Source organism: Pinus tabuliformis, chromosome 3_1, assembly GCF_031772625.1.
Source record: "Pinus tabuliformis cultivar Carrire ecotype Pingquan chromosome 3_1, CPIR1, whole genome shotgun sequence".
Lineage (NCBI taxonomy): Eukaryota > Viridiplantae > Streptophyta > Pinopsida > Pinales > Pinaceae > Pinus > Pinus tabuliformis.
Window position 1 is genome coordinate 413835798 of NC_142301.1, and position 27245 is coordinate 413863042.

Consider the following 27245-nt stretch of genomic DNA (forward strand, 5'->3'; position numbering starts at 1 on the left):
CGTCTTTGGATCTCAAAAGAAATTGGCGATCGGAAATATTAAGTACACAATGTAATATTCTTGATACGCTGATATGTGATGAAGAATGGACCCAATAAATTTATTATGAGGTTTTAATATTATATCGAATTCGGGGCATCGGTAGTTTTAAGCTTATGCCCCTAACATCATTGTGATTGAATGGATGTGATATTTTTTATGAACTTGATTTAAATTTGATATCGGGTTCTGAATTATGTGGTCATCACAATATTGGTAAAGTCATTTATTCGGAGATCGACGACTCAAGATAATGGAAGTATATTCAACTGAAAACCTCTGATATGCGAAATACGATATGGCATTTTATGAGCAAATGAGTGAGGTAACACATCAAAGGTTTTACATCAGCAATTCGTTATCAGACAATGCTAAGAGCTACTTCCGATGAAATATTACGATACAAATGCCCATGATATCGATGATGTGATATCGGAATGAAAAAATTGATAAAGATGAGCGGGATGAGAATGTTGAGAATATATATTCACTGTAGTATCAGCAATATTAAAATCAAGTTGAAATTTTTTTGATATGAATCCTATGATACTGTTTTAAATTTCAATTGGGTTTTCTGATGAATGAATAAAAGTTAAAGAATGCTCAAATTCTAACAAATCATAAATAAAATCTCCCTGAACCTGTTGCAAATTTGAAATGGATTTGTTGCTTACTTCAAGTCTTGAAAGCAAATGAAAACCTGCAAATAAAACATAACAAGAATAAAAAATAAACTGAGGGAAAAAGAAACTAATAATAGATGAAAATGAACTTGTAAATGCATACCCGGAAAGAAATTGTATTTAGATTTTACCTCTGAATCTTGAAATTCTTCCTTTGATTTATCAAAATTCGACCTTTGTTCAAAATCATCTCATTATTTATTCTAAATTAGAGTGGCCAATCAAGCTAAAGGAAATCAATTATTCATTTTTAGAAAATTGAAATTCATAGAATCCATCAGAAATGAAAATGAGAATATGCTCCCTTTTGAATCAAAACAATAATTTATTACCTCTGCTTATTCCAAATTAACTTGAAAAAAAATCTTTATTGTTATAGTGATTGTTCAATAACGCCTTTAGTAAATAAATATGTTGTATATTGCAGCATCAAATAATTAGCTAAAGATCAGTATGGGATAAAGCCACTAATTGTGGAAAAATATCAACACAAATTTCAATGTGTGCACACAGAAAATTGGACACCTTTAAGGTCATTTTTAACAAATTTTGAGGAATATAGTATGAACCTCATGTGACTACAGCGAAATGTTAGATTGACTAATAATGATTGAATTGAAATTAAGCTTATAATAGACAGTCATACATTTCATGGGATAATGAGATCATGAAGCTTTGTATCATCAAAACCTTCAATATATAAATTTCAAAAGAAAATCTTAGAAGAAAATCTCAAAATGAAAAAAGTGGCTTCGAGGCGATCAGTGTCAAGTGCAAACTTAATTGAATTTAATCAAGACATTATTCAAAATAGGCAGAGTAGAGGTATTGCTGTAATAGATTTTGGTTTAAAAAAATGAGAAGCAAGAATTAAAAAGTTTATGATGAGAAAAAAATGTTTCAATGAATGTGTATGAGAAGGGTTAATTTCTTTGCTTTATTTTTATTTTTTAATCTACAAAACTGTTGAAAATAAATTAACTACATTAATTCTACTCCTATTCTAACCATATGCAGGAAAATGTTTAGGTATAGTCATATTTCCAATATAACCATTCTCTCATTTTAATTCCTGCATGTATGTACAATTCAAATGTTACTAATTGAAATACAAATCTAATTAAACTAAGAAAATTAAAACTGTAATCAAAATGTACAATTATTGTTCATAGCTTATTTACAATCACCTTCTTTTGAAATGTGTTTTCCACTTGAATTCCAATTGGATCATAAAAATATGGATGGGTTTCCATTAAGGATTGGAAAATGTTCAAAAGAGGAGATGACAGGCCAGATTGTGGATATAAGCTTTTAGATCCAAAGGTCTGAAAAAAATTATTATTGTTATGTGTATGTGTTAAACTATTAACAATCTTCCATGAAGGAAAATTTTCCAAATATGTTTCAAATGAATTAATGAAAAATGGATGGAAATCTGTTAGATATAATGAAATATTATTAATTGAATTGGATTGTTAACCATATTGTAAAAATACATTCTCTTTTTGACATTGCCTTTGAGAAGATAAAAGCTTTTGATAAGAGATGAACATCGATTGAAATTGAAATATTAATAGCTTTTGATGTTCATGGTTATAATATGAAACTTTAATTTCCCAATCGGGCAATACATCAATTGAGCCTTCAATGGTAAAGTGCTCAATATGTCAGCATAAAGTGTCAAAAAATATATCAGAAATAAAATCAAAAAATAAATCTAAATTCAGAAAAAATAAGTGAGGAAGCAAAAATAAAATAAAATCACTAATGGTACAACTAATGTTATAGCACAATTGGAATTGTTTTGAAATAATTTCTTTTTTCACAAGGATTGGCTAAAGTTATGGAATTTGAGTAATTAACAATTCCAACTTGTGAATTAGAAAGAGAACTATGATTATGAATAGGAATGAGAGCTTTATCATGATATGAATCATAAATTGGAATGTTTTCTCGAATGGTGAAATCATGAAGATAATTTGCTACTCTAGAATGAGGATTGGTTGGAATAATTTCTAAATTCAAACATTCCCCATTCTCAGATGTTATTTAAATTTTCTCATGAGGATTCACTTGAGAAGAATAGAAATCAATATCCTCAATGTCAGAGTAATTATAATAAATGACTTCACAATATTCTCTAGAATTTCCTTTGATTTCGTCCAATATATCAAAACAAGGAGGAATAAAAATTTCATGTTCATTAATGGCAAAAGAATGATCAATAACTATTTCTCTATCTTGATAAAAATTTATTGGTAATTCATTTAGATCATCCTTTTTATTTTCTGAAATATCATTAATACTAAGAGGGGAAAAATTACCATCATTAAAAATATCAGGATAAAGGGAAAAATGTGAATCTGAAATAATACAATTAAAAATGTCTCTGTTTGAGAACTCTTGTACATTATGCTCATTATAAATTTCATATTGTAGATAATCCCTTTGTCTACTCCCGCTTTCTTGAAGAAGGCTGCTTTGATGCTCTGATTTTGGCATTTTCTCATCATGGAAAATTCAAAAATTTGTACAACAGTTTGCATTTTATTATTTACTTTGATTGCTGCTTGCACTTTTGGATTTGCGATATGATTTTTTGAATTTAATACAAAGTAAATTTTAGATTTCAAGGTAGCTCTTTCTCCAAAATTGTTGTTGTTGTCTTCTTAAATTTTGATAGAAATACTTTCCAAGCTTTGCGAGACCACTTCATCATAATTTATTTGCAGATCCATATTGGAATTCTCATTTATGTTGGAAGGGGATGAAACAAAACTTGAACTAATTTCATATGGTTTGGGAATGGAAAGAAGAGAACAAATATATTCAAACCAATCTAGTGATTCTTCTTCTGTATGTTTATCTTTGATTTCGAAACTTAAACAATTCAAATGAAATAGAATATTAAAATCTCTAACAGACTCATTTTCAAATATTCGTAGATATTCAATTTCATCACATACTTGTTCATAATCATAGCCGTCAAATTTAAAAATGAAAATTGTAACAAATTGATCCCAGCTATGGATTGAGGCAACTGGAAGAGTTCTACACAAGTTTCTGGCTTTTGCCGGAAATGTGAGACTAAAAATTCTGCATAAAATGCCTTCATCAATTCCTTAAAAATCATAATTTGAAACATTTTGAATAAATTGAAAAACATGATTAAAAGCAGAAGAATTTCTCTTACCATTGAGGTTTACCCGAGACAAGAGTCTTACCACTTCAGGTGGAGTATTGTAAGATGCACATCCATGGATACAATTCCAAATTGGAAGTTTAAGAGGAGCCATCATAATAAATAAAATGTTAAAATTGAAAAGACTCCAATAGACAACAAGTTTCATGCCCTCCTTCTAGTGCCTTATGTTGAAGCCTCGAAAATTGTTACAACTATATGGGGGATGACCACCCGGTCTGAACCTTAAAGCAGCTCCCTTTCCGTTTGCAGTAGTGGCTCCGACTGGTTCAACTAGGTTCAATTATTTTCTCTCAATCTCTAATGGCTTTAAAATATGACTTTCATTCACTAATGGAGAAGAGACATCAGATCAACGCTCTTGCTAATCAGGGAAGAAAGTGATCCTTAAGTTGATTTGGGGCTCAACCAATCCACTACTAAAATTTGCCTCTTTGGGAAGAGAACTTAAAAGAATGTAGAAATTAATATAAATGCAAACCTATTCTAAGATGCAAGCAAAAGGAACTATCTTCATCCTATCTCAATTAGGCAGATATAGATCTAACCCAACCAAGAGTAATATATTTAAAGTATTGGGATTCAAATATGTCTAGGTTATAATGAATATCATGTTAATGAAGTAGTTTAATTAATAGACATTATGAATATCGCACACATCCTATTGAGACCTTTTAACTGAAATAATCAATAAACAACATTCAGGAAGAAGTTCGCAAAATGATACTGATCAATTAATCAGTAACTTGAATTATTAAATAATAATATGCGGAATAAGTTCTAAACATATCACTATTCAACAAATCAGTTTTAAGAGACAGATTTATGAGTAAATATTTACTCAGAAATCAAAATTCAGCACATAAGAGCATAAATAAATAATAACATAAAATGGAGGCAAATTACCCATACCGAAAAAAGTGCAGAAATATGAAAGTAATTAAGACATTCTTGTCATCAAAAAATGAAACCAGCATTTAAAAATAATAGTATTTGAAATACCAATTTATTGAATCCATTTCTCTAGCTCCGGTCTCTAATAGTCCTTTACAATGCTTGAGCTTCTTCTTTCAAAAGAAGAGCTACAATAGTGCAAACTCTGTTCTTTATACATAACTCAGAATGTAAAAGAAAGACGTCAATAATCCCAAAATCTGAGATTTCCATTCCTCCCACCTACAACTCTAAATCCCTATTACGAAAGTTCTTTTAGAATTCTAGAATTGCAGAGGAGAGCAGCCCCTTATTACATTCTGTAATCTATTATTTATAATATTTGCAAAGGAATTCTTGAGAGGAAAGTTTGTTGAAGGAAAATCTGTCCAATCCAATTTTATTGCTCAAAATTCGAATCTTTAATTGTTGGAGCATCCTCATTGATTGAGATCTTTTTTTCAATATTTCTTTCACCGTTTTCCTGTAAAAAAGAAATCAAAATAAATTAAGATATAACAATAAAATCAAAATGTCATTTCTAACATTAAAACAAATCCAATCAAATGAAATTAATTAAATAACTGAAAAAAATAAAATATAAACTTTCTATTGATGCCTGGGATGCTTTGATTGGCCAAGGATACCATTGGCGAATAGATCTGCTTTGAGAAGAGGCTTGGACGAATGAAAATGTAGAAAATAAAACTCAAAAAATTGATTTTGCTTAGAAATTCAAAGCTTGATCTTCTACCTGATTTTTGACCCAATAAATGACAAAATCTATTAGCGAAGCATCCTCCGAAATGTTCTCCTTGATTTTATCTTTCCAATGAGCTGTCTTGGGCCTCATTTTCCCAAACAAAAATCAATCTATGAGCCTCCAAAGTTGATGAGTCAAATCTGGCACAATTTTGGAATTTCTGTTGCTGGGCTAAAAAATTAGAATTTTAATTAAAAATTCAATCCTAAATTAAAATTCTAATTATCTAATAATTAATTCTAATTTAATTTTAAATTATGAACTAAACCAATTATCTAATAAATTGTTATTAATTAATCTAACTAACTAATATAAGTAACTATTTATAAACTAATTAATCTAAGTAATAATTAAATTTTAATTTAATTTAATTAATTAAATATTAAATATTAAATAATCTAATTAATTTAAAATTTAATATATCAAATATTAAATAACTATTTTAATATTAAAACTATCCTACCACTCCTATTTTACTCATACGTATCATTGAAAGATTACAACTTAAAAACACATCATTGAAAGTTTAAAACTTATGTCCTATGCCCTTTGACTTTTAGCCATCAGAGGATTGGGATATCACACATCAGGGTTTTGTCGAGGTTTGTTTAAACTTGTCATGTATGAAAGTTCTGATGTGACCGAAGCTTATGATGAGAGTTGGTTTAATACCTCATGCCATTTAATGATTGGGGATCGCGATCGGGAGGATTGAGTCCATCGGGGTCTTTTTTTTAAATATGACGATTATAACTTCCAACCCAATTAAAAATCCTGATGAGATTAAAAGTTTTATTTTATATATACCATTTTTATATATATTAAATTTTAATTTAATTAAATTAATTATATTTTATATAATAATTTAAGTTAATTAAATTTAGATTTAATATCAATTTTTTTTATTTTGGTTTTATTTTAATGATGTTTAATTATGTTATGAAATTAGCTAAAGCATATTTTGTCTATCTAAACTATAGAGGCTTTGACATTCTAGGTTTTCGAGATTAGTAATCTATTTGGAAATTGGAATAAATCATTGAAATCTCGATACTTCATGATTTGGTTGTATAAGTAAAAATGAAAAATGTTAGTAATAACTAGCTAGGGGTTAATATTTAAAATAAATGCAATATTGAACTAATTTATTTACAAAAATGGAATATTGTACATTTTATGCATTTTTAACCTAGGCGATATAAATGATTAGAATTCAAAGAAGTGCCATTTACAAACCAGTTGTCCAAATGAGGTAAAACAAACATCAATGGGAAGCTTATAAAAAATCGATTTTAACAAAGTAATAAAAAACAAAAGTCTAAAAAATAAAAAATTAACAAAATCGTAGGATAATAAACTAAATAAAAATCCTAAAAGGTGTTTAGCAAAAATTTTTATAGAAAGGGTCCCCATTATTTGAAGTGAACTAATCAATAATGTGGGGGGTTGTGTTTTTACCACAACAGAGTCATGAAAATTGAATGAGCATGAGCAGAACTACGTGAAACATGACCTTGTGTTGGAAGCGATCATACATGCATTGAAGATGTGGAGGCACTATCGTCTTGGAATGATGTTTGTATTTATGAGTGATTACATTGGTTTGCGGTATATATTTGACCAACCAAATCTGAATGATAGGTAGGCTTGGTGGTTGGCCATGATCAGTGATTTCGATTTTGAGGTAAGGTATATCAAAGGTAAATATAGAAGGGTGGAATATGCTCTTAGTAGGTGGATACAGGTAAATCATATAGGAACTATGAGCTCCCACGGGACAAATTTAGAGGATAGGAACTTGCACGCAGTTCATCAAGATGATAGGTATATGGAGATTTTTTAGAGGCTACAACAAAGTTCATCTACATGCATAGTGAGTGGTACATGTAGTGTTATAGGTACATGTAGCGATATAGGTACAAGTACAGATGGAGGTGCATAGGATGTGGATTGTCCTCTCACGATAGGTAGATTGGTTAGGTTTAGGGACAGGATATATGTGCCATATATCAATGACTTCAGCAAGCTGATCTTGAGGGAGTCTCATGCAAAACCATATTCAGGTCACCTTGGTTATCATAAGACATTGACGACGGTGAAGAAGTTTTACTATTGGTTGAATTTTAAGATAGACATAGGAGAGTTTGTAGCTAGGTGGTTGGATTTTTAACAAGTGAAGACATAGTCTAAGCATCTAGGTGGATTGCTATAATAGATTCTAATTCGAGAGTGGAAATGGGAGGTAATTTCCATGGAATTTATCATGTTTTTGCTGAGGATAGTAAGACATGATGATTCCATCATGGTAGTGGTGGAGAGGTTGGAAATGGTAGTGCGCTTCATTCCAGTAAAATCTACATTCTCAATGAATGGTGTAGCACAAATCTTCATGAGGGATGTGGTTAAATTGCATGGAGTTCTGAAGAAGATTGTCTTAGGAAGGGATGTGAATTTTACTTCCAAGCTTTGGAAGGAGTTGTTTGTAGGTTTGGGCACAAAGTTGGCCTTTAGTACAACTTATCATCTGCAGACACATGGACATATAAAGTGGGTCAATAGGATATTGGAGGACATGTTGAGGATGTATGTGATGCATCAGTAGTGGAAGTGAGATGAGTACCTTCCACTTGTAGAGTTTACTAACAACAATGGGTACCAGGAGCCACTGAGGATCTGTCTATTTGAGGAATTTTATGGGCGCAGTTGTAATACTCCCATCAATTGGAGTGATCTAGTTAATAGGGTGTTGTTTGGACTCGACATGTTGATAGGCATGGAGCAGTAAATGCAGGTAATCAAGAAGAATTTGAAGAAACATGATAGGTGAAAGAGCTATGAAGATTGGAATAGGTTTTTCAAGGAGTTCTAGATTGGGGAATAGGTGTACTTGCACATCAAACCGAAAAAGATATCCTTGCAGATTGGATCATATACCAAGATGGCAACCTAATTTTGTGGACATTTCAAGATTATTGAGTGGATCAGGCTAGAAATCTATCGACTTACACTTCTCTTGATAGTGAAAGTCCATGATGCTTTCCATGTGTCATTGTTTAAGAAGTATGTTAAAGATGTTGATCATGTGATTGACTAGTTTGTATTGCAAGTGGAGCTAAAACGAGAATTCCAGCCAAAACCGCAATGTATTTTGTAGAGAAATATGCTCATGCTTCGGAATCAAGAAATCGAACTGGTTAAAGTGCAATGGAAGCAATTTGTGCCTGATGAAGCTACATGGGATATGGCAGATCAGATGCGGGCTATATATCCTTCCTTATTCGCTGGTTGAGTGAATGTTTTGGTACATGTCTTTGTTTTATTTTTTTAGTACTTTTTTTGGTGATTCTTGGTATAAGTACATATGTATATGGATGCCAATACTACCATGAGATATGTTATAAAGAGCTAATAAGCAATATCGATGTCATTTAATTATGAAGTTATACTTGTCATGTTGGTTTTCTTCTCAGCAGGATGATCATTGTAAATACTGCAATGAGAAAAATTATAAAGCTCCATGGGTAGTATGTTTTTCTAGCAACAACCTTATTGGTTGGAGGTGTTTTTGAACACAGAAGACGGTGTTCCCCCAAGGGGGAGAGTTCTCTAACAACCTTAGTGAAAATTCCATCTAATAAAAGTTAATAAATGAATATAATAACATGGTTGATGGGAAACTTATTTGAAGATGGATGTTGGGAAAAAGAATAGTGATGGGGATCACTGATCATTGATTAATGACTAAGGAAATTAGAAAAGGGAATCAAAAAGATTTGGAATGGAAAAGTGGCATTTTGGCACAATTATTTATGAAAATAATTTAAATTAGGTGAAAAGGGAGGTGAAAGTTCACAAGTTGCATTTGAGGAGGAAAATGAAGGAAAAGAATGGAAAAAGAATGAAATAGAGGCTCCATTAATAAAGAGGCTTTTGAGGATCAGTTCACAGACAAATTCCAATTGAGTTTTGGAGCTCTCTCTCTATCCTCTCTCTCATACTCTTGGACACTTGGAGTTTTCTTGGAGCACTCTTGTAGTGTGTGGAATACTTGCAGTTTTGGAGCAAGAAGGAAAAGTAAGAATAGGAAAGTGCAAGAGGACATCAAGGTCAACAACTACAACAAGTTTTTCTTGCAAGTATCAAGTTGCATGTATGTTTTCCTCACTAGTTTTTGTGTGCATGTCATATGCATGTTGTTTATTGGTCATGATCTATCATTGACATGGAGGATTTCCAGGATTGGAAGTGGATTTTCCTAGCCTTTCCATTTGCTATATATCCATGGTGTTGTGGGTTCATTTCTTCATTTTCCTATTTGGTTCTCATGTTTTTTTTAGCTTTGGTTGTTCTACTAGTTATTCGAGCCTTGGTTGGACAAATGCTCTAAAGCCTTGTATCAGTTGTGGGTTGAGTTACTAGTCTTAGAGCCTTGGTTGGACAAATGCTTTGGAGCCCTTTGTAATTTGAGTTACTAGAACTAGATCCTTAGATGGAAAAATGATTTAGAGCCTTATATCATTTGTGGGTTGAGATGCAAGTCCTAGAATCCTTGGTTGGAAAAAGTGCTTTGGAGACTTCGAAGGCTTGGGTAGAGACCAATCTGGTGATGGTTTGTGATTTTCGATCGTGAGGTGTAATAATTATTTGATGGGTTGAGGTGATTTGTCCTATGGAATCCCTGGAAGGTTTTGATTGATCTTATTTATGAGATCCCACATTCATGATTGGAATATGGCACTAGGGTGATTAGCTGAAGAGAGATTTTTATTAGCCATGTTTATGGTTAGGTGGTTTTTGTAAGTCATAAACAACGTTGACCTTTTCATATTTGATATGAGGTTATTTCTCCTTGTTATTTCATAATTATTGTATTGGTTTATATGTAGATTATATGGCTATTGTTTTCTTGGTATTTTTGTGGTTATTATGTTGGTTATGAGAATGTATTATGACAGTGGCTGTGTATGGATCTCATCATTTTTTTTCTTGAAAATGAATGAACAATGTATCTATATACTAATAGAGGAAATGGAAGCCAATTTTTTGAGGCATCAATGCTTATTATTGATTCATATATATGTATGAGAACCCTATGACTAGTTTTGGTATTAGGACCTGTATCTTTCATATTTGTGACATGTTTGAAAAAATACCTATCATGGCTAGTAGGGGTCTAGTCTAGTCCTTGTCAATTTTTTTGTAGATTTATGATTGATCTGTTATGATAATTAATTTATGAACCTTTCATTGAGTTCTGGAAAATGACCTCAGCTTTGGGCCTGAAAAAGTGACACAAATATAGTAGTTGCAAGCATAGATCTGAGCAGAAAAGTCCTAATACGCATGCATACCGATGGTGTGGGAGTGTATGAGGCCTCTAAGATGCATTATTTTCCATATCAAGGGAGCGTCTAGGGGTGTAATGGTTTGAAAACGTAGTGGGACCTAGGCACTACTTACCTGAGTGGTTAGGATGGCTAGTGGAGTTTTGTTGATGTGAAAGGTTTGTATGGTGTGTTTCTGTCGATTCCACTTTCATAAGTGACACATAGCGAGTCAAATCATATCATAGTAACTTCTCATCACATGTTTACCCTGGTTGGTCGGTTACTTGGGTAGATATGGGAGGAGGTCGTTACACATTTTATCTCAAATTCTACCGCAACATAGTAATTCTCTTGATGCTATTTATTTATTATTTTATTCCAGTATGATAGATTATCCATGTAATTCATTATTTTCTTAATAATGGTATACATTTTTATGTGGATACCTTTAGAGCTAATCTATTCTAGGGTGTATCACAAAAATGTCGATTTTCATGCTTGATACTACATTTGAATTAGTTTTTTTTTTTCTCTTTTCAATTTTCATGGAGAAATATATATCATGTCCAACTTATTCACCTTTAATGACATGTATAAAACGTATATAGTAAATTAGATCCTCCTTTATCAATAAATAGCTTCCTTTAATGACCCATATATGTTCTCCAACTACATTTGGGGTATCAAGGGCATGTTGTACCTTCTAGATGACCTCCCTACTCATTAACATACCTTATAGATTTTGTAGAACTCCTTTGCATAATGGAAAAGTGTGGGCCCTCATCCTTTGATATGACATCTATGCAATGTACACCACCTAGAAGGTATTGTGTGCAATCCTTAATTCCTTTGAAACCCAATCCTCGAATTTCTGCAAAAAGGTAGCTACTTTTGCTAATCCCTCAAAACAAGGTGGGTTATGCACCTTAGTCCCTATGCAATGCACTACCCTGTTGAGGTGTGCACGTCTTTTAAGGGTTACTTCATGTAACTTTTTTTTTCATATTTTCCAAAGAAAATTTAGAGTCTAAAGCACAAGATCCTGTACTAAGCCAGCTAAGTACCGCTTTTGTAGTAAGGATTCACATAATGCTCCCTCTGACCTATAATGTAGTAAATAGTGTTCAACTACTCCCCACTTAAATCCTCTGTAACCAAGTCAATCTACCACTCTCCCTCACTTTCGTCTAGAAATGTGATCACTAAAACTCGCCCTTCCTAGAAGATCATCTATCACTTCTTTAAGTCGATAATTACCTAGTTGTTAAATGGTTGATCAACTACCAATAGGGAAAGTTATGGCACAATATCATCCACTATTTATATGACATCAAAATATACACTATTGTTGACTCCATCGATATCCAATGGTACATTCGTCAATCTACCAATGAGAAAAAATTGGTGCTAATTTTCTAAGATCAACTGAATAGGGGACCAAGTCATTTTTTTATTCACCATCATTTCCCAAGTACTCTTAGGTAGAATAGTCACATCAGATCCTAGATCAAATATGATATTTTCAATTTCATAATGTCCTACCTACGCATCAAGTCTAAATTCCTTACTCATCCTCTTCGATTGCATAACCTCATTTAAAACGTATGGTGAAGTCCACACAAAAACCACTTTTGTCTCCTTAGCACACTGTTTGACCATTCCCTTGAAATTTTCAAATAATTTTTCATCCTCAATTAATTCAATATAACCTTTCAATACGTTCTATATTTCACCTATCTCTACCTCCATCTCTCTATGAGAAGTGTTCTCATATACCAAAGGAATTGCATGTTTGTGAATCCCCTCATGTCTATCCCTTTCCACGGCGAATGTTTTCTCTATGCTTCCTTGTATGCCTACTTCTCTTGGATCTGACCATACTTTGGATGGGTTTAAACAACCTTCCTTACCAATTGTAGTTATTGGACCCCTTTATTTGCAGCAACAACCCCTATCATGGTGCCTCCTTGCATTACTAATTCAACATGTGGCTAATTTCTATATCATGTTAAGTGTGGAGCCTAATTATCTTATTTATTCAAAGGTATCATTACATTGGACCCCAATTCGTAATGGAGCGGTAACGACACGGGTTATTTGTGGTGAAAGGAGGTCCGGGGGGTTATAGTCAATCTGGGTCATTCATTAGGTGAAAATTTGACAATAGAAGTTATGTTTAATTTAGGGCTCTTTGCATTATAAGGAAACCCCTCACTATATATGAGGGAATTGTATTGCGGCTATGGAGGTGTGTATTCTGAGTGAGAAAAAGAGAGGATATTGTGTGAAAGTCAAGAGGGAGTCACAACAGATCTTATGTAGGTTGTATCTCTTCATTTTGTTGGATAATATAAAAGGAAGGACTGGTTCTTTCTCCATGGATGTAGCCCAAATTAGGTGAACCATGTATATTTGTGTCTCTCTTGTTTTATGTGTTTCATGTGTTTATATTTTTGAAATATTTTATGTGTTCCATTGCTTTGTAATATATAATTTCCTAACATATCATTTAGTCACAATCATCTAAAACATCAACCCATTCTTTTCCTACAACTTTGCAATCAATTGGGGGCAATCCTCCATCACATGGTTTAGTGCCCCATGATAGGTATATGTGCACTAGGGTTTAAGAAAATATTATGCAACTTTCCCATGTTGTCAATAATTATAATAGACCATGGATCATCAAACCTTCCTAGATCTTCATCGTCCTCTTGTTGGCTCTCCCAAATCTCTAGCGACCATCACTTGTCCCCGACTTGGCTAGTTATACTAAGAAGTCGAATTGTTTCACTACTGGTTGAAGCCTATTGTCATTGTTTCATTTCCCTTCGGTCCATGCACCCAAAATAAATCAAAAGAGAATTTTCACATTAGACGTAGTGCATGGTAATGGTGGACATTGTGCCCAACCAATTTTCAAAAATAATAGCATAAAATACACGTAGAAGTCTCATAGTTATGCATCATAGGATAATTTTGTGAGGTGAGACCCTAAAATCAACATACCTCACACCACAAACCTTTTCCTCGCGCAAGTCGTTTAGATACACTTATTGCCATGTAATTTATCAGTAGCTTACACTCATTTTCATGGTGTCGTTCTACTCTACAAATTGTACACCAAACATTCTCCTACTTCTCCTCTACTTAGTCAAATTTTGCATCTGAAGAGTCAGAGTAGCAAGTTGGATTTGAGCAAGCACCATTCAACTACTTACCGCAGTTCCTACCCAAGAGACCTCTATCTTTAGCACGATATCCAATAACTCTTGTTCTCAATTAATCTGTTGTTGTATTAGTTGAATTCAAATGTGCGAGAATAGTCAAATAATGAACCGCTCCTTTTGTTATGCATTTTGAGTTTCAAAGGATAATTTTCCCTTTAATATTTTGAATCTCTAGCGAAAATTCCTAACAAACTTGTTTGGACACTACCTAATCTCTTTCAATCCATAATACATTGAGGTTTTGACTTTGTCTTCTAAAATTTCTTAATCAAATCCTACTCGATGTCCACCAATGACTTGATATATCCATCTGCAGTCATGCTTTTATACTTCATATACCAAGTTAAAGTATAATACGTGAAGGTAACCTCCAGTTTCCTTGTCATGGACCTAGTTAACTATCTAGATGACCTCACAAAGAAGAGAATTTAGTTCACAGTAATTGTCACACGGAATCAGTCAAGGGTGCGGACACAACCGACCTTCCTAGAAGTCTAAGACATTCTAATGACAAACAAAACAAACTGGAGCTATCCTTCTCTAAACAAGCATTATGATATGAGAAATCAAGTGTTTCGTTCTTACCTTTGTCCAAACGCTGTTGTAGAAGTCCAAGCTTTGTTGATCTGGATGAGTTCCTCCTTTTCTCCAAAACCTGCAATCACCAACAGTCAAACAATTAAATAGCACCTGATTATAACATAAAACAAAGCATATTCAACATATAGACCAAGGAGTACATGAAATAACCCATAAACAACAAGTTATTGAGAAGAATGGACCAATTTGCATTAAAGGTAATCAAAAGGAACCATTACAACCTGAGCCTTGGTGTTGTGCAAGCTCCTTCCAGGGTCCACAAGAGTCTTCCTCTACTTTGACAAAGCTCACCCACTTCCAAATAGAACAAGTAAAGATGGCAATCTCTCCTCACAAGCTTCTAAATGGGAGTCCTAATTCCTGCAGCATTTACCCTTAGAAATGTATAGCTTTCAACCTCCCTCCTTTTGGCCCAATGCCTGTATTTATAGTGCTCAAGAGGAAGTTAATCAGGTCCACCATCAATGGGATAGTCCCCTCTTTGGATGGGATCACTCCCTTATTGATGGGATAAGTTCCTCTTTGGTAGGAGTGCATGAACCATCTGGAGGCGCTCAATACACGTCAAGCAACCTTCTAGAATGCTCTAGAAATGACCACAAGTAAGTTTTTGAAGATAAAACTTGCGCATTTTAACCTTTTCAGAGGGACGCACCTGCCCCTTAACATACAGAGCGTCCTAGGACGCAGCTTTTGTGAACATTGTGAGCGTCCCCGTAGGTAAGGCTTGAGAGAACCTGCGTCCCCAGAGATAAACACAATTTTTACAAGACTTTCTCTCTTCTTTGAGTTTGAGATGGATAGCAGAGGCATAAGACTTGCCTAAGAGGGTAGCATGACTGTTGATTTGATCCATACTAACTCTAAGCGGTCATGGTGACATTTTTTAGTGTAACAGATTGCCCCCTAAAGTGCGAAGCCTGGAATAGATTAGGGTTTGTAATTCTAGGAAGGGTGAAGCGCTTTATCATTTCAAGGATTGTCTTGTGGATGACTTGGTTGGAACCTGCAATTTTCAACACAAAATACATGTATAAGATTATATCATCACTAAGGTAGGCATTCCCATACTCAGATTCAAAACTTTAACTAATGGACTAACTACTCTGATACAGGAATGATCTTGTAGTACATCATTTTTATAGACTTTTGTAGACACAGTATGGACGCAGCCATCTGTTTATGATTAGTCTACATAGATAATGAATACAAAACTCCTCGCAGCCTGGATGGTAGAAACTAGATCCAGGGTCTTCACTTCTACTTCCCGAATTGGTACGATTCTAGCCATGTGATTAAATGATTTGATGTCGAACATGTTAGAAACCACTTGATTACCAGTCGATGATGTAAACTGTTAACAAGCGTGAGAGAGACCACCAGTAATGTCAATGGTTCTCAAAGTACCAAGCACAACCCGTGAAATGTGAATAGATGTTTTGATGTCGAACACTTCACGGAATCCTTTGATCGAAAGTCAATGATGTAAACTGACGTCAAAGGCGAGAAACCTGCCATTGATGCATGCAGACTTCAAGGTACTGTCGATTCCTAAGTCATCTTTCTAGATAATGTGTCGATGTCGATAGAAAGCGACCCGTTGCAGGCAAGCCCACAACACGAAATCATTGCTCAAGTTGAAGAAATGTTTGCTGTAAGGACCGACTTCAGGGATGGTCAAATGGATGACAAGTATTTTGCAGATGAAAGTTTTGCTTGCAGACCTCTTGAACACATAACGACACGACAGATGGCTTGGTGACGAATAACTCAAAGTTAATCCCCGGAACCCGGCTAAAGACTTTCAAAGTCTTTTGGTCAACTGTGAGGTAAAAGATTTCCCAACCCAGGTGAATGAAAAGTGTCGTGTTCAAGAGTGGTAATAAAGTTTCTTTTGAGACAAAAGGTAAAAAACAGGTTCATTCTTCTCTCTTTTCCCCACCATTTCTGGCAAGTACCTCTTTATTTTTAACAAGCTTGAGGAGGATAAAATATGCTTGATTATAAGCTCATCCTTCGGACGAGTCCAACCTAGTTTAAATTCGAACCCTAGGAAGGAGTGGTTCGTTCCTGTTTGTAATTGAACAGGTCCTCTACTGTAAAAGTTTAACGAGCCCAGTATAGGAGAAACTCGGCGTTTTTCAATTTTAGAGAGTCTGAAAAAACTAAAGGAGACTCCACGTTGAACTTTTTCGTACATTTGTGTCCCTCAAGCCCGAAAAAGTATAAAATAATACCTGGGGGAACCGCTTGATCTTGCGACCAAGGAGTACTTTCATAATAGTGTCGCTGACCTGAAAAGTAAAAAGCGATCAAGGACACGTCGTTTTATTTCCTTATCGAGTTTGAAACGACAAAAACCCGGCAATCTTTTCCTGATTTTGCGGTCAGAAAAGAGCTAAAAGGGGACCGTCTTTTAATTCCGTTTTAACGAGTGTAAAAGAAACGCTCGGCAATCTTTTCATTTTTTAGGAGTCAGAAAAGGGCTTAAAATATGACTCTAAGGTGTCACTTTTTCGTAAGTTTTAACGAGTTCGAAAAAATGATAAAAATGTACTCATGGTTTTCACTTTTTCGTATGTTTTAACGAGTTCGAAAAAGGGATAAAAATGTACTCATATGGCTGACTTTCAATTTAATTTACGAGCAGGAAAAGACGGAAAGAACTCGGCATTTTCATTTGTTTTACGAGAATGAAAGATAGCAAAATAATCTCGAGATTTTCATGAGTTTAACGAGTCTTGAAAATAACTGAAATTGACTTCGAGATAGGTTTCATTTTTACAAAAGCTTGAAACAGATAAAAACTATGCTTCAAAGTAGTTTCATTTTTACACAAGCTTGAAACAGAGAGAAAACTGTGCTTGATGCCCCCTAAGCATAACTGCTAGAGTGCATGCCCCCCAGCTTCATTTCATTCAACCAGCTAGATGAAATGAAGGTTCATGAACAAGACCATTTGAAAGACTCGATCTAAAACTGTAAGAAAATTATGCAAAAACTAAAATAACTAACCTAAATACTTAACATCTATAAGATCTAGTCAATCTCTTGATTCAAGTAGAGGAGGATTTGTTTCATGTCTTAACGAGCTTGACACAGGAAAAGAACTATGCTCGGATTTGGTTTCATGTTTACGCAAGCTTGAAACGAAAAACTATGCTTGTTATAAGTTCACATGCCCCCAGCATAATGACGCAAATCAAGGTACATGCCCCCCAAGCTTCATTGCATTCAATGAGGTGGATGGAATGAAGCTTTACTTTCGAAATCTTGGAAAGACTTATGGGAGATGTTTCATTTTTTAGTGAGGTTGACACAGGAAAAGAACTATCCTCAAAATCCTTGTTTCATTTTTTAAACGAGCTTGACACAAGATAAGGAACTATGCTCATAACTACTCTCTACAATCTACCTAACAAAAAGTCTACTCTAAAAACCTTGATTCATTTTTTAACGAGCTTGACACAAGACAAGGAACTATGCTCTAAAAATCCTTGATTCATTTTTTAACGAGCTTGACACAAGACAAGGAACTTTGCTCGTGACTACTATCTACAATCTACCTAACAAAACCTACCCTTGTTTCATTTTTTAACAAGCTTGACACAAGACAGGGAACTATGCTCAAAAAGTTCGCATGCCCCCAGCATAATGATGCAAAGCGAGGTACATGCCCCCCAGGCTTCATTGCATTCAACCGGCTGGATGAAATGAAGGTTTACTTTCAATATTTAACTTGAAAAGGGAATTGGATAGCCGAGGAAAGTTCCTTTTACTGTGTCAACCTCGTTAAAAAATGAATCAGTTGACGAGGATAGTTTGTTCCTCTCTCAACCTCGTTAAGAAATGAAATTGGATGTTATGAGGAAAGTTCCTGTTACTGAGTCAACCTCATTAAAAAATGAATCAGGTAGATAGTAGGTTATATAGGACAGTAGGATTAGCGAGGAAAGTTCCTTTTACTGTGTCAACCTCGTTAAAAAATGAATCAGTGTGTTCGAGGACAGTTCCTTTTCCTGTGCCAACCTCGTTAAAAAATAAAACAGGCTAGCATGAGGATAGTTCTTTTACTGAGTCAACCTCATTAAAAAATGAATCAGCTAGATTTTAGGATATGTAGTTAGATTGTAGAAAGTAGGGTTACGAGGATAGTTTTTTCCTTTATCAACCTCGTTAAAAAATGAAACAGGCTAGCATGAGGATAGTTCTTTTACTGAGTCAACCTCATTAAAAAATGAATCAGCTAGATTTTAGGATATGTAGTTAGATTGTAGAAAGTAGGGTTACGAGGATAGTTTTTTCCTTTATCAACCTCGTTAAAAAATGAATCAGGTATGAGGATAGTTCCTGTTACTGAGTCAACCTCGTTAAAAAATGAATCAGGTTTGAGGAGTTGCCAATTTGTCACACGGAATCAGTCAAGGGTGCGGACACAACCGACCTTCCTAGAAGTCTAAGACATTCTAATGACAAACAAAACAAACTGGAGCTATCCTTCTCTAAACATGCGTTATGATATGAGAAATCAAGTGTTTCGTTCTTACCTTTGTCCAAACGCTGTTGTAGAAGTCCAAGCTTTGTTGATCTGGATGAGTTCCTCCTTTTCTCCAAAACCTGCAATCACCAACAGTCAAACAATTAAATAGCACCTGATTATAACATAAAACAAAGCATATTCAACATATAGACCAAGGAGTACATGAAATAACCCATAAACAACAAGTTATTGAGAAGAATGGACCAATTTGCATTAAAGGTAATCAAAAGGAACCATTACAATCTGAGCCTTGGTGTTGTGCAAGCTCCTTCCAGGGTCCACAAGAGTCTTCCTCTACTTTGACAAAGCTCACCCACTTCCAAATAGAACAAGTAAAGATGGCAATCTCTCCTCACAAGCTTCTAAATGGGAGTCCTAATTCCTGCAGCATTTACCCTTAGAAATGTATAGCTTTCAACCTCCCTCCTTTTGGCCCAATGCCTGTATTTATAGTGCTCAAGAGGAAGTTAATCAGGTCCACCATCAATGGGATAGTCCCCTCTTTGGATGGGATCACTCCCTTATTGATGGGATAAGTTCCTCTTTGGTAGGAGTGCATGAACCATCTGGAGGCGCTCAATACACGTCAAACAACCTTCTAGAATGCTCTAGAAATGACCACAAGTAAGTTTTTGAAGATAAAACTTGCGCATTTTAACCTTTTCAGAGGGACGCACCTGCCCCTTAACATACAGAGCGTCCTAGGACGCAGCTTTTGTGAACATTGTGAGCGTCCCCGCAGGTAAGGCTTGAGAGAACCTGCGTCCCCAGAGATAAACACATTTTTTACAAGACTTTCTCTCTTCTTTGAGTTTGAGATGGATAGCAGAGGCATAAGACTTGCCTAAGAGGGTAGCATGACTGTTGATTTGAGCCATACTAACTGTAAGCGGTCATGGTGACATTTTTTAGTGTAACAGTAATAATTAAAAACAAGATGGAACATAAGCATCCTCATCTCTACTCCCACCATTGTGCTCTGCGTAGTGCCTCCTAACAAAGGGTTTACTAGTGTGCTCGCTTCAGTACTTGACAAATGTATGCTACTCTACACAAGAATGAGAACTAAAACACTTTGTCATACCCCTATTGATGTCTGATAAATGGCCATAAGTAATCAACATATTGTGACTCTAATTACCTACTACAATTTTCATCACTATATGCTGAGTTCTTACCTCAATATTCTTAGAAATGTGTGAGGTGGTAGGCTCAACACCATTCATGGTCTTAACAGGCTAATCGAGATGCATAAAATGTCTAGTACTTGGGCTATGATCTTCGTATTCTTCTTCCTATGGTTCAATGAGTGGTGTGATGAACTACATTACTTAAATACTTTGGTCACTTGCATTACTTATCATGCTCCATTGGCCTTCTCTTGCCCCTCTCCCTAGGTTTCCCATAGTGGTGGGAATTGATGTTGACTAACTTCCTTCTACATAATTCCACTGAAATATCTGTCCACTTCTCAACATGCCAAACTCCATTTTTTATACCTCCATTATGTCTTTATGATGCGTTCACATATGTAACTCCTCCACAAACCTATTACTTCTAACACACATGAGGGCATCACTGACAAACCAATATTATATCACGTTATTTCCAGGAAAACTAATGTCTTTTCGATCTGCTAGTCCCACTAATATGGGTAGCTATGTTAGAAACAAACAATCAAAACAATTTTCGATTTCCTTAATGTATGATAGATAAGGGAGAAGCAAAACTGACCAACCTGGATCTTCCGCTTGGCTTCTTTCTTGATTTCTCTCTCCCTTGATAGAATTTGCAACTCCTCTCCTACTTGTCCCGCTTTAGAGAATACATATAGAGTCAAAGTAACAAAACACCATCAAAGCATCTCGATCTATAATATCATAAACAATGCAGAATCAAAAATACATTGACCATACAATTGCATTCACAAATAAAAGGATTCACAAATACATGATTATATGGAGGAAAACTCAAAGAACTTTATTAATAGTAGAAGAGAGGATTACAACCTAGTTGTCTGATCCAGCATCATCCTCCCAACATCAAAGCCATATTCACCTCATGAAAGCCAAGATCAACCAACAATACAATGTCTCTTCTCATAGATAAACCAACAACACTTCCTTACAAATTACAAAATTCCAGCCTTCAGATCTCTCAGATGGGGGATCCATTTATAGATGTCTTGCAAGGGTGTGAGTCAGCTCTGGGCTTTTGATTAGTGTCATTCCACTGATAGTTCTTGGTTCCACTTGGAGATTTCATTGGTCTCTTACTTATCCCTGGGCAAATCCAGAGAAGCAAGTGTCATGGGAGAAGTTTCTAGAAGATTCCATCAGCTTCCACTTAGCAAACTATCTTTGCCATTTGTCCATTCTCACTAATCACACCCTACAAAAGGCCTCTTCAGTATCCATCACACCTGGCTAGTGTAGCAGCTAGTATGCATCGCACCTTGACCATGGAGCAGTCAGTATGTTCCAGTTTTGGCTAGTTCTAAGTGGTTTTTCAGGTGGAATTTCTGGGAAATGACGTAATCGATCGACCATGATCCTTTAGTTTATGAAACAACATTGTTAGGGGCTAAACAGCCCTTGTTTTATCGACATATGTGACTAGGGTTGAAGTGCCCAAATATGTCTATAACAGTTGCCCCCTAAAGCATGAGGTCGTAAATCTTTTGATGTCGGGTGAAATGCTTTATCATGAGGATCTGAGGTATTCGAACTAGAAGGTGACCTGTATAAGATACAATACAATACATCATCATCATCATATTATTTCCATGATCTGGCTGAGGTGGGCATTCCCATTCTCAGCTTTATAAATTTATTCTCATGTACATAGGACAGATAATCATCTATTGTTGCAAACTGGTGATTCTTTATATGTAGAGTCATCATCCCTTAGTTTGGATGATCATCTGTGCAGCTTCTGTGTACAATTGATGTTTTTATTTTCTTGAATATATCACAGCCTGGATGGATGAAACTAGATCCGGGGTCTTCAAACTCGTTCAATCTTTGCCCGATGTACAAGTCGATCCATGTGAAAATATGCTCTGAAGTCGAACATGGAAAGACATCCCCTGATTACCAGCCACTAATGTAAGCTGTTAACAGGCATGAGAGGAGTCACCGATAATGATAATGACCCTCAAGGTACTACAGTACAATTCACATGGTGTGAATATATGAGCTGATGTCGAACACCACACAAAATATTTCGGTTGAAGGCTATTGATGTAACCTATGGCCAGAAGTGAGAAACTTGCCATTGAGGCATGCAAGCTTCAAAGTATTGAAAAGGTTGTTTCTAAGTTAACTTCTTGGATAATGAGCTGATGTCAACAAGAAGTGACCCCCGTAGGAGGGCCTTGATGTATCCCACATCTACGACATGAAGCAAAACAAATGATTTTTTCTGGAGGTGAAAACAATCTGATGATACAAGGTTTAGGAATGGTGGTCATGAAAAATGAAGGGTGAAGGCATTACAGTGGATGAGGCGTTAGCTGGATGGTGAATTCTACGAATGACTTCTCTTGAACATGTTGGCGACACTGATATGGATTGGTAGCGTTAACCCTAAAAGATGGATGGTACAGAGGACCAATGGTGATATGACTAGTGAACGGAATAACCCAGCCCGAATCAATCATGGTGACGGAGTGAAACTGTCATGTTCAAAAGCAACCTACTACAAATAAAATTATTCAATTTTTTTTCCCGTTTCCCCTAGTCATTGCTGATCAATACCTATTTATTTTTTTCAAGCTTTAGGAGGACAACTTATGCTTGTTCTTTAATTTTCCCTTTGAGAAAACCTGTTGCTATGTTTTAGCAAGCCTAGCGACAGTGAAACTCGTTCTTGTCTAGATGGACAAGTTTGTCGGTATTGTTTTAACGAGTTTCATGACAAATATAACTCGGTCATTTTCATGTTTAGAGAGCTTGAAAAGGGACGAAAAGGAAACTCCAACAGTCCTTTTTTCGTAGCATAATCCCTTAAGTCCGAAAAGGTATAAAATAATACGAAAGGGATGACTTTTTTATCGCTTTAGTGAGCCGAAAAAGACAAGTGCTCGATCTTTTTGTTTGAGAATCCCTCAGGCACAAAAAGATTAAAATGTATAGGAGGGGTGGTGCTTCCCTTACTTTAACGAGCTCGAAAGACCAATAGCTCGACAATCCTTTTATATTTAATGAGTCTAAAAAAAGTTTAAAAGAGACTCGTTTTCTAGGAACGAGTGGTGTTTTGGGTAGCAACAGGTTCCGAGTAAGCTTGTAACTTCTCAAAACATGCTGATGGGAAAAGGGTGGCTAACGGGACCACTCATCATAGCTATTATTCAAAAGGGTAAACAATCAAGTGGAAGTGTAGGATCGGCCAAAAGAATGGAGGTGATGGTAGGAACACAACCAAGGTTCAAAAGGCTAATAGCAGGGAAATCACAAAGGTTATTTACTAAGGGTGGATTATTTTTTTAATGAGCTTGAACTGGGAGAAACTATGCTCATAGGCAGGTTGATTTTTTAACAAACTTGAACCTTGTGGAAACATTGCTCATAGTAGTCAAAGATGTCATTCATTGGTAGGTTCATTTTTAGTGAGCTTGCACTCTATGATAACATATGCTTAGGTTCCTCTTTTTGTAAACTTGGAATGACCAAACTACGAAGCTAAACAAACTATTACAGCTAAAGAGTTGTTGAGGTTAGGTAGGGTGGTTTCATCAAATTGTTTAGACAAAACCCTTCCTTTGTTTTGCCTGCACAATAGACGAAGGTGAATGGTGTGTCAGACCAACCACTTGACCTTAGGAGTTAAAACTAAAAAGCTAAAGAATCTAAAAATCTAAAAAATGAAATTGGTCATTTTTCACTTGTATAAAAAGGTTTGCATGCCCCTAGGAATCGAGAAAAGAGAGTCTCCAGTAACCATATGGGAATCACTGTGGTTAAGCAAGATTGCTTTTTTTCTAGAGCTAGACAAAAAAACTTCCTTGGCTTTGTCCACAGTGCAGACAAAAGTGAATGGTGTTTTGGACCAATCACATAACCTACAGGGAAACCTATTTTTTCAGATGGGTTCGTCCACCAAATGGACAAGACTGCATGCCCCCTAAGCTTCGCTACATTCACCAAACTACTCACAGTATTTAGGTGGATGAAATGAAGGTTGAAGAGACATTCTCAACACAAAGAGACCATTTAGGGATGATGTTTGACTTGTAGCTGTGTTTGAACCGGGAAATGAAAGATGGTCGATAAGCTGTACAAGTTTTCCTTCATGCGGAAAACACATCACTTGAAAGAGTGTGGAAGCAATAGCTTCCATGTTATATATATAGTCACGTCCAAGAAGAAGATTGTAATATAATGGTCCATGGACTACCATCACATTCAACTGAACAATTTTCATTTTCAAAGTTATTAGCCACATTGGAAGGATCCCTAATGGTCGACTGGTTCCTTTGTTAAAGCTTGAAAAATGATGTGTCACAGGTGCAAGCGATGGTGAACCAAGCACTTTCCAAGCAGTTGAGGAAATGATACTCACTGAGGCCCCTTCATCTATGATAGTGCCAGACATGATCATTTTGTAAACTTGTACTATGATCTAGAATGGTACATTAGATGGAAGGTGAGGTCTTGCTAGTTGATTCCAATCAAAGGAAACAACTAGACTGCTCGGAGGAGGCGCCGGATAAATGGCTGGATGAACCTCATGAAATGGGGGGCTTTCCTCTTGTTGTAAATGAATGGGTGGATTACCCCCAAGTTCATCAGACTCTGTATTGACAAAAAAAATTTGAACGGTGTCATTCTCATTCTCTTTGGAGATTGTATCATCTAAAGGTGGACCTTGTGAAGGCAAGACTGGGTCAAATGCCATCTCGACCTATTGACTTTGGTCTGGTATGGACTCAAAAGTTTCACTTTCAATTATATGCGTTTTGACTAACAATTTAGTTATGCCAGTTGGGTTTTCAACTAGCGACGGACTTGGTGAGAGTTTCTTATATCCAGGTGGAAGTTGTTGTGGTGAAGTAGGATAGTTATCCAAGACACTTTTGGCTTCATCCAGAAAAGGACAATGGTGAAGAGCATGATTACCTTCACATAACCTACATGGAAATCTAACCTTTCCTTTCTGTCCATTGATTTCATTTTCACTAGTTGATGGTTTGCTGTCAACCTAATTGCGAGAGGTTGATGACACCAGATGGTGTGAATGAGGAGACCATTTCTCAAGATCCGCGGAATGCAAGGAAAATCTCGATGAAGGTGGTCTCCCTTGCAAATTATGCATGGAGATCTATGCTTGGAAAATTCAGTGTACGAATTTTCACCGGATGATGCATGGTTGCTCCCTTGGTTCACTGACTTCTTCTTCTTTTCCTTCCCTTTCTTCTTCTTCTCAGCTACTTGCGTTTTAGTGTCACTAATTTTGCCAAGCGTAGAGGAAGAAGGGGAGGGAGAAACAAGCGAAGTAGAAGGTGAAGGGATAACTTCAGTATCATTTGGTTGTTGATTTGATTGCTAAGGAATCACAGGGCTTTGAATGATAGAAATCGAGAATAGCCATACTGGTAGGCCAACTGTGATTCTTGGAAGGGACAATGTGGCCATATGCAGAGCACCAATATCTCCCAAGGAGAGAAAGGACTAGATTTCCCCCCAACAGGGATTCCTTGATTGGTGGACTCCATTATATCAACTGAAGATCAACGAAGGAACAGGGATGTTATTCCGATATAAATGAATTTTAAAAGATGCTTTGACACAACTTTGCTTTTTCAATTTTTAAGAGTCGAGAAAAAGCTAAAGATGACTCTAGTCGCCTTCGATTTTTAATGAAACTGAAGTGACAGGTGCTTAGATGGACCTTTTCTTTTTAGGAGTCAAAAAGGAACGAAAGTGACTACTCTGGAAATCTAGACTAAGGGATTACCAAACCAATCACAAAACTGTAAAATACACCTTGGTGATAAATTGAGGAGAAATTACCAAGGACTTATGTATGGAAGTCAATCTTCATGAATGTTGTGTTTAGTGCATTGCAATTGATAGGGAGGCAGACACGGCTGTTGAGCAATAAAAGGTGTATTTTTAACTCCTAATTATTTTCACATTAATTTTCAACCCAGGGACGATTTTTTATTTCAGAGTGTACTTAGTCTGAGGCAACTATTTACTCAAGAGTAACGTTTTGCAGTATAGTCCTTAAAATGCAAAAGTAAATGAATGCTAGAAACAAAATATAATCGGAACAACAAGAAACTGAAATGTTCTGAACTAAATCATTCACTCAAACAACCATTAGTTGAGGACTCAGTAATGATAACTCTCTCCTTTGTAAATCGATGCAAATGAAAATCAATCATAGGCAAGATCTTCAATCTGAGAACCTAGACAACGGTAATCAGTGTCCTTTATAGTTGTTGATCTTTCAATCCACACTAAAGCAAATTACTGGAAATGGATATTCAATTGGAAAAGCTCACTAAAGCACACTTTCCGCAATATAAATTAGAAGATGAAATAAAATCCTTACAGAAAAGAACAACAAATAAGTCTACTGAAAAATTGAATGACAAATATAATTAAATAGAAATACACAGCAACTGCAAATGTAACTGAATCAACAATCTTAACCTAGCAGCAAAAACATTAATCGCAGGTATTAAAGCAACAACAATAACAGTTATAATTGAACAGTAATTTAATACAACAATTGCAATTATAAATGAGCAGCAACTAAATGAACCACAATTTTAATTAGACAACGCAGTATTAGATCAGAATTAATAGCAGGAGATTTCAAGTTATAATTAATAATTTTGTCACTAACGCAATCCAATTATGATTTCAATATAACAGAGCAATTCTACGAAATGTTCATAAAAAAAAGATTACTGAATA